We start from the raw sequence: 8,859 nt of genomic DNA, 5'->3' as shown, positions 1-8,859 counted from the left end.
AACTGCTTAAGAGGAGTGGAGGAGTGGAGCTGGGTGCAATGACATCAGACAGACAGCCAGCCAGACAGCCAGACGACAGACAGAAAGACAGACACATGCTCTCACACTTTCATCTATTATATTTAGAACTCAGGATGTCAATGGGGCAATGGGACGGCAGGGTAGCCTAGTGGTTAGAGCGTTGTAACCGGAAGGTTGCAAGTTCAAATCCCCGAGCTGACAAGGTACAAATCTGTCGTTCTGCCCCTGAGCAGGCAGTTAACCCACTGTTCCCCAGTAGGCCGTCATTGAAAATAAGAATTTGTTCTTAACTGACTTGCCTAGTTAAATAAAGGATAAATAAATAAATAAAAACACTAAACAGTGATGGGAGAGAAAGACAGGGAGGAAACGTGCATAGAGAGATGAGGAGGGAGCATGGCAGAGAGAGAGGGAGGGAGGAGGTTATCAGATCTCACTCCAATTACATGCCTGGTTACCCTCTGAGATACCAAGTGTGTGTGTGTGTGTGTGTGTGTGTGTGTGTGTGTGTGTGTGTGTGTGTGTGTGTGTGAGTGAGAGAGAGAGAGAGAGTGTGTGTGTGTGTGTGTGTGTGTGTGTGTGTGTGTGTGTGTGTGTGTGTGTGTGTGTGTGTGTGTGTGTGTGTGTGTGTGTGTGTGTGTGTGTGTGTGTGTGTGTGTGTGTGTGTGTGTGTGAGTGTTTGTGTGTGTGAGTGAGTTGGAGGTTGTCATGGGTTTAGGGTTGGGGTGGGGGTACTTGACATAGAAGGATGTTTTGGGGTGGTATGGAGGGAGAGAGGGAGGGAGGGATGGTGAGGAGAGATAGGGGGAAGGGTTGTTGATATTGGGCATCTTTCCTAGTGTTGCCTGGTTAGTGCTGGTTAGTGCTGGTTAGTGCTGGTTAGTGCTGGTTAGTGCTGGTTAGTGCTGGTTAGTGCTGGTTAGTGCTGGTTAGTGCTGGTTGGAACAAATACAGAAGTCAGAAGTTTATTATTTATTTCAGCTTTTATTTCTTTCATCACATTCCCAGTGGGTCAGAAGTTTACATACACTCAATTAGTATTTGGTAGCATTGCCTTTAAAATGTTTAACTTGGGTCAAGCGTTTTGGGTAGCCTTCCACAAGCTTCCCACAATACGTTGGGTGAATTTTGGCCCATTCCTCCTGACAGAGCTGATGTAACTGAGTCAGGTTTGTAGGCCTCCTTGCTCGCACACGCCTTTTCAGTTCTGCACACAATTTTTCTATAGGATTGAGGTCAGGGCTTTGTGATGGCCACTCCAATACCTTGACTTTGTTGTCCTTTAGCCATTTTGCCACAACTTTGGAAGTATGCTTGGGGTCATTGATCATTTGAAAGACCCATTTGAGACCAAAAAGTATGATCTTTGTCCCCATGTGTAGTTGCAAACCGTAGTCTGGCTTTTTTATGACGGTTTTGGAGCAGTGGATTCTTCCTTGCTGAGCGGCCTTTCAGGTTATGTCGATATAGGACTCATTTTACTGTGGATATAGATACTTCCTCCAGCATCTTCACAAGGTCCTTTTCTGTTGTTCTGTGATTGATTTGCACTTTTCGCACACAAAGCAGGTTCATGTCTAGGAGACAGAACACATCTCCTTCCTGAGTGGTTGACAGCTGCGTGGTCCCATGGTGTTTATACTTGCGTAACATTGTTTGTACGGCTGAATGTGGTACCTTCAGGTGTTTGGAAATTGCTCCCAAGGATAAACCAGACATGTGGAGGTCTACAAAAAAAAAAATCTGAGGTTGCTAACAAGCAAAGCTGGTTCCATTGCTGCAAAGAGTTATGGGATATTAGAATCCTGTAGTCTTAAGAGCTAAGTAAAATAATACAGGTTATGTGTACACTCAAAATGGCCGCCAGTCCACCCATTGTGCGTCTGTCCTTACCCCATATTCAGGTTTATAGATTACGTTGACCCCCTCCAGAGCGATGGTGCGCAGGTTGAGGTGGCAGCGTGTCCTGAATACAGCCACCACATTGGTGATAATGATATCCAACGCTACGTCATTACTGGGCTCCATGGGGACCCACTGGACCGGAGCGCTGTGGCTGGGTCTGGGTGGCTGGGCCCGGCTGTCTGGCTGACAGGAAGTGGATTACAGGTGCATGACAACCGCCTGGATACGAACACTAGAAATCACAGAGACAGACATCCCTAGTATTAGATAGCTCATTCTGCTAGCTAGATGAAGGAAGCATTTACCACGTTCACCAATAGCCATTCGATATCCCAGCATCTCAGAGTAGGAGTGCTGGTCTAAGATCAGTTTTACATTTTAGATCACAATGTATCAGATTACATGGAGAGGGGAACTGATCATAGATCAGCACTTCTACACTGAAAGGCTTGATACATGTACAGTTGAAGTTGGAAGTTTAAATACAACTTAGCCAAAACATATTTAAACTCAGTTTCACAATTCCTGACATTTAATCCTAGTAAAAATCCCCTATCTTAGGTCAGTTAGGATCACCACTTTATTTGAACAAATGTGAAAAGTCAATAATAGTAGAGAGAATGATTTAAGGTTTTATGTCTTTCATCACATTGCCAGTGGGTCAGAAGTTTGCATACACTCAATTAGTATTTGGTAGCATTGCCTTTAAATTGTTTCACTTGCTTCAAACGTTTCAGGTAGCCTTCCACAAGCTTCCCACAATAAGTTGGGTGAATTTTAGCCCATTGCTCCAGACAAAGCTGGTATATTTGTAGGCCTCCTTGCTCACACACACTTTTTCAGTTCTGCCCACAAATGTTCCATAAGATTGAGGTCAGGGCTTTGTGATGGCCACTCCAATACCTTGACTTTGTTGTCCTTAAGCCATTTTGCCACAACATTGGAAGTATGCTTGGGGTCATTGTCCATTTGGAAGACCCATTTGAGACCAAGCTTTAACTTCCTGACTGATGTCTTGAGATGTTGCTTCAATATATCCACATAATTTTCCTCCCTCATGATGCCATCTATTTTATGAAGTGCACCAGTCCCTCCTGCAGCAAAGCACCCCCACAACATGATGCTAACACCCCCGTGCTTCACGGTTGGGATGATGTTCTTTGGCATGCTAGCCTCCCCCTTTATCCTCCAAACATAAAGATGGTCATTTTGGCCAAACAGTTCTATTTTTGTTTCATCAGACCAGAGGACATTTCTCCAAAAGTACAATATTTGTCCCCATGTGCAGTTGCAAATCGTAGTCTGGCTTTTTTATGGCGGTTTTGGAGCAGTGGCTTCTTCCTTGCTGAGCTGCCTTTCAGGTTGTCGATATAGGACTTGTTTTACTGTGGATATAGATACTTTTGTACCTGTTTCCTCGAGCATCTTCACAAGGCTTAATTTAGCTTTATCTTGGCCAGGTCGCAGTTGTAAATGAGAACTTGTTCTCAACTAGCTTACCTGGTTAAATAAAGGTGAAATAATATTTTTTTTAAAAGGTCCTTCCTTCGCTGTTCTTCTGGGATTGTTTCTCACTTTTCGCACCAAAGTAAGTTCACCTCTAGGAGACAGAACGCGTCTCCTTCCTGAGCGGTATGACGGCTGTGTGATCCCATGGTGTTTATACTTGCGTCCTATTGTTTGTTCAGATGAACGTGGTACCTTCAGGCGTTTGGAAATTGCTCCCAAGGATGAACCAGACTTGTGGAAGTCTAAAATGTTTTCCCCCTGAGGTTTTGGCTGATTTCTTTTGATTTTCCCATGATGTCAAGCAAAGAGGCACTGAGTTTGAAGGTAAGCCTTGAAATACATCCACGGTTACACGTCCTATTGAATCAAATGATGTCAATTAGCCTATCAGAAGCTTCTAAAGCCATGACATCATTTTCTGGAATTTTCCAAGCTGTTTAAAGGCACAGTCAACTTAGTGTATGTAAACTTCTGACCCACTGTAATTGTGATACAGTGAATTATAAGTGAAATAATTTGTCTGTAAACAATTGTTAGAAAAATTACTTGTGTCATGCACCGACTTGAAAAACCTATAGTTGGTTAACAAGACATTTGTGGAGTGGTTGAAAAAACGAGTTTTAATGGCTCCAATTTAAGTGTAAACTTGCGACTTCAACTGTATGTACAACTGCTGGGGTTCCACAAGGATCAGAAATAATGATGTCAAATGACGTCTCTTTCACAGGTGAATTCAAATGGCGCCGAAGAAGGTTACACAGTACAGCACCCTTAACCACTGCGCCACCCGGGAGGCCTTTGTAACTTAAAAAAAAACTAGCGGTTATCGGCCTAATTCTGCTCTGCATTATTTGGTGTTTTACAACAGGATATTTTTGCAGAAAAAAAACTATTCTTTGTACATAATGTTGCCGCGACCATCTCTTATGACCGAAAATAACTTCTAGACATCGGGACTGAGATTACTCACCACGAATTAGCAGAATCCTTTTTCTTCTTTCACGACTCTGATGAACCCGAGGCGGAGGATAAACAGCTCCCTCGGGAACAAACCCCGAGTCCCGTGATCTGCGTGAGGAAGAGGCGGAGAAAGAGAGACAGGAGGGCATAGGAGGCGATCGAATAAACCACTCCCCTCAATTCTGCTAGCTGACATGCAAGCTTTGGACAATAAAATGGACAAGTTATTGGGAAAATGAAACTACCAATGGGATTAACAACGGGATTAAAAACTGTAACATTTTATGGTTCACGGAGTCGTGACTGAACGAAGACAATATCAACATACAGCTGGCTGGTTATACGATGTACCGCCAGGATAGAACAGCGGCGTCTGGTAAGACAAGGGGCTGCGGTCTATGTATTTTTTGTAAACAGCAGCTGGTGCACAATATCTAAGGAAGTCTCTAGCCATTGCTCGCCCGAGGTAGAGTTTCTCATGATAAGCTGCAGACTACATTACCAACCCAGAGAGTTTTCATCTATATTCAGTCAGAGGCTGGCACCATGATAGCATTGAATGAGCTGTGTTCTGCCATAAGCAAATAAGAAAATGCTCACCCAGAGGCGGAACTCCTTGCAGCAGGGAGCACACCACATCAGTCACTGGCTTTATCAACAAGTCCACCGAGGACATCATCCCCACAGTGACCGTATGTACATACCCCAACCAGAAGACATGGATTACAGGCAACGTCCACACTGAGCTAAAGGCTAGAGCTGACGCTTTCAAGAAGCGGGACTCTAACCCAGAAGCTTATGAGAAATCTCGCTATGCCCTCGGAAGAACCATCAAACAGGCAAAGCGTCAATACAGGATTAAGATCGAGTCTTACTACACCGGCTTTGACGCTCGTCGGATGTGGCAGGGCCTGCAAACCATTACAGACTACAAAGGGAAGCACAGCCGAGAGCTGCCCAGTGACAAGAGCCTACCAGATGAGGACGAGCTAAACTACTTCAATGCTCGCTTCGAGGCAAATAACATTGAAACATGCATGAGAGCACCACCTGTTCCGGACAACCGTGTGATTACGCTGTCCCTAGCCGATGTGAGTAAGACCTTTAGACAGGTCAACATGCACAAGGCGGTAGGGCCAGACGGATTACCAGGACGTGTACTCTGAGCATGCGCTGACCAACTAGCAAGTGTTTTTAATTATATTTTTAACCTCTCCCTGTCCGAGTCTGTAATACCAACATGTTTTAAGCAGACCACCGTAGTACCTATGCCCAAGAACACTAAGGTAACCTGCCTAAATGACTGTCGACCCGTAGCACTCACGTCTGTAGCCATGAAGGGCTTTGAAAGGCTGGTCATGGCTCACATCAACACTGATTCTCAACACAGGGGCCCCTCAGGGGTGCGTGCTCAGCCCCCTCCTGTACTCCCTGTTCACTCATGACTGCACGGCCAGGCACAACTCCAACACCATCATTAAGTTTGCCGATGACACAACAGTGCCTGATCACCAACAATGATGAGACAGCCTATAGGGAGGAGGTCAGAGACCTGGCAGTGTGGTGCCAGGATAACAACCTCTCCCTCAACGTGATCAAGACAAAGGAGATGATTGTGGACTGCAGGAAAAAGAGGGCTGAGCACGCCCCCATTCTCATCGACGGGGCTGTAGTGGAGCAGGTTGAGAGCTTCAAGTTCCTTGGTGTCCACATCACCAACAAACTAACATGGTCCAAAAACACTGCATGACAGTTGAGACGCGGGCACAAACAAATGATTTTCCCCCTCAGGAGACTGAAAAGATTTGGCATGCGTCCTCAGATCCTCAAAAGATTCTACAGCTGCACCATCGAGAGCATCCTGACTGCTTGCATCACTAACAGAAATTGCAACTGCTCGGCCTCCAACTGCAAGGCACTACAGAGGGTAGTGCAAACAGCCCAGTACATCACTGGGGCCTAGCTTCCTGCCATCCAGGACCTCTATACCAGAGGAAGGCAGAGTAAGGCCCTGAAAATGGTCAAAGACTTCAGCCACCATAGTCATAGACTGTTCTCTCTGCTACCAAACGGGCAAGCGGTACGAGGGCACCAAGTCTACTCTCGGTCCGCAAATAAAATAAAAACTTGATTTCAATACACACACACAAGAAAGACAGCCACACACACACTCACACACACTCACACACACTCACACACACTCACACACACTCACACACAGACACACAAGTATCTGACTTACAAAATCTGGTATCTAAATGAAAGTCCTCCTCATGGAGTCAGCCTGGTATCTAAATGAATGTCCTCCTCGGAGAGTCAGCCTGGTATCTAAATGAATGTCCTCCTCGGGGAGTCAGCCTGGTATCTAAATGAATGTCCTCCTCACGGAGTTAGCCTGGTATCTAAATGAATGTCTTCCTCGGGGAGTCAGCCTGGTATCTAAATGAATGTCTTCCTCACGGAGTTAGCCTGGTATCTAAATGAATGTCTTCCTCGGGGAGTCACCCTGGTATCTAAATGAATGTCCTCCTCGGGGAGTCAGCCTGGTATCTAAATGAATGTCCTCCTCGGGGAGTCAGCCTGGTATCTAAATGAATGTCCTCCTCAGGGAGTCACCCTGGTATCTAAATGAATGTCCTCCTCAGGGAGTCAGCCTGGTATCTAAATGAATGTCCTCCTCGGGGAGTCAGCCAAGGGCCGCAGGCATTTGGGAGAAAAGATTCCCGGAAAAAAGCTTCATCATCGAACGCCGCCCTCATTAGTAACCCAATCCCACCCGGACTATTGAGAGAGAAAGGGAGAGAGAGAGAGAAGGGGGGGAGAGAGAGAGAGATGCTGAGGAAGAGAAGGAGTGATAGATGGGGGGGGAGAGAGAGAGAGAGGGATAAATAGGAAGAGAGAAAGAGGGAGAGATAGGAGAGAGAGAGATAGAGGGAGATTGAGGGTTAGATAGGAGAGAGAGACAGAGAGAGAAAGATAGAGGGAGAGAGAGAGAGGCAAAGAGTGAGAGGAAGAGGAGTATATTTGAAAGCAAGACTCCCAAGAAGCAGAACCAACGGGAAGTTGTTAAACTGTGAACCAATAAATGTCTGTCAGATATATTGTATCATCAGGGACCTCTGTAATACAACATCAACGTTGGCCTAAAACAAACATATCAGCTTTTTACTACTCACAAAATCCTGCTCTGGTCAGGGACAATATCCTGCTCTGTTCAGGAACAATATCCTGCTCTGGTCAGGGACAATGTCCATCTCTGTTCAGGGACAATATACTGCTCTGTCCAGGGACAATATCCTGCTCTGGTCGGGGACATTGTCCTCCTCTGTTCAGGGACAATATCCTGCTCTGTCCAGGGACAATATCCTGCTCTGGTCAGGGACAATATCCTGCTCTGTTTGGAAACAATATCCTGCTCTGGTCAGGGACAATATCCTGCTCTGTCCAGGGACAATATCCTGCTCTGGTCGGAGCAATGTCCTGCTCTGTTCAGGGACAATATCCTGCTCTGGTCAGGGACAATATCCATCTCTGTTCAGGGACAATATCCTGCTCTGTTCGGAGCAATATCCTGCTCTGTTCAGGGACAATATCCTGCTCTGGTCAGGGACAATATCCATCTCTGTTCAGGGACAATATCCTGCTCTGTTCGGGAACAATATCCTGCTCTGGTCTGAAATAATATCCTGCTCTGTTCAGGAACAATATCCTGCTCTGTTCAGGGACAATATCCTGCTCTGTTCAGGGACAATATACTGCTCTGTTCAGGGACAATATCCTGCTCTGTTCAGGGACAATATACTGCTCTGTTCAGGGACAATATCCTGCTCTGTACAGGGACAATATCCTGCTCTGTCCCGGGACAATATCCTGCTCTGTTCAGGAACAATATCCTGCTCTGTTCATGGACAATATCCTTCTCTGTTCAGGGACAATATCCTGCTTTGGTCAGGGACAATATCCTTCTCTGTTCAGGAACAATATCCTGCTCTGTTCACGGACAATATCTTGCTCTGTTCAGGGACAATATCCTGCTCTGTTCAGGGACAATATCCTGCTTTGGTCAGGGACAATGTCCATCTCTGTTCAGGGACAATATCCTGCTCTGTTCGGGAACAATATCCTGCTCTGGTCGGAAGTAATATCCTGCTCTGTTCAGGAACAATATCCTGCTCTGTTCGGGAACAATATCCTGCTCTGGTCAGGGACAATATCCTGCTCTGTTCGGGAACAATATCCGTTCGTCTAGTTTTATTGTCATTAATAAGTCAAGCTCTGCTTTAACCCAGCAAGGACAGAGGCTAGGAGAAACATACCCTGTCCTCTTTCTGTTGATAAGGACAATCATCCGGCGTCCAAACCAAATACGACAGTAATAATTTACTGAGGAGGAGGGGAGGAACTGTTTTCTATGAAAACTTCAGTTCTTAGAGTGGAGATCCTTCTTTATCAGACCGTATTTAC

At 45.7% G+C, this 8,859-nt stretch overlaps 1 long non-coding RNA gene across 1 annotated transcript; it reads right to left on the bottom strand.

Moving 5' to 3' along the window:
- Positions 1-1,712: 1,712 nt before the first annotated feature.
- Positions 1,713-7,232, bottom strand: LOC116356220 (uncharacterized). Its single transcript, XR_004204705.1, has 3 exons — positions 6,638-7,232; positions 4,406-4,503; positions 1,713-2,158 (listed from the first exon to the last, which is right to left on the bottom strand). It is a non-coding gene; the product is annotated as an uncharacterized LOC116356220 (long non-coding RNA).
- Positions 7,233-8,859: the final 1,627 nt, after the last annotated feature.

Source organism: Oncorhynchus kisutch, linkage group LG21 (assembly GCF_002021735.2).
Source record: "Oncorhynchus kisutch isolate 150728-3 linkage group LG21, Okis_V2, whole genome shotgun sequence".
NCBI classification, from domain to species: domain Eukaryota; kingdom Metazoa; phylum Chordata; class Actinopteri; order Salmoniformes; family Salmonidae; genus Oncorhynchus; species Oncorhynchus kisutch.
This window is presented reverse-complemented; position numbering and strand designations above follow the sequence as displayed.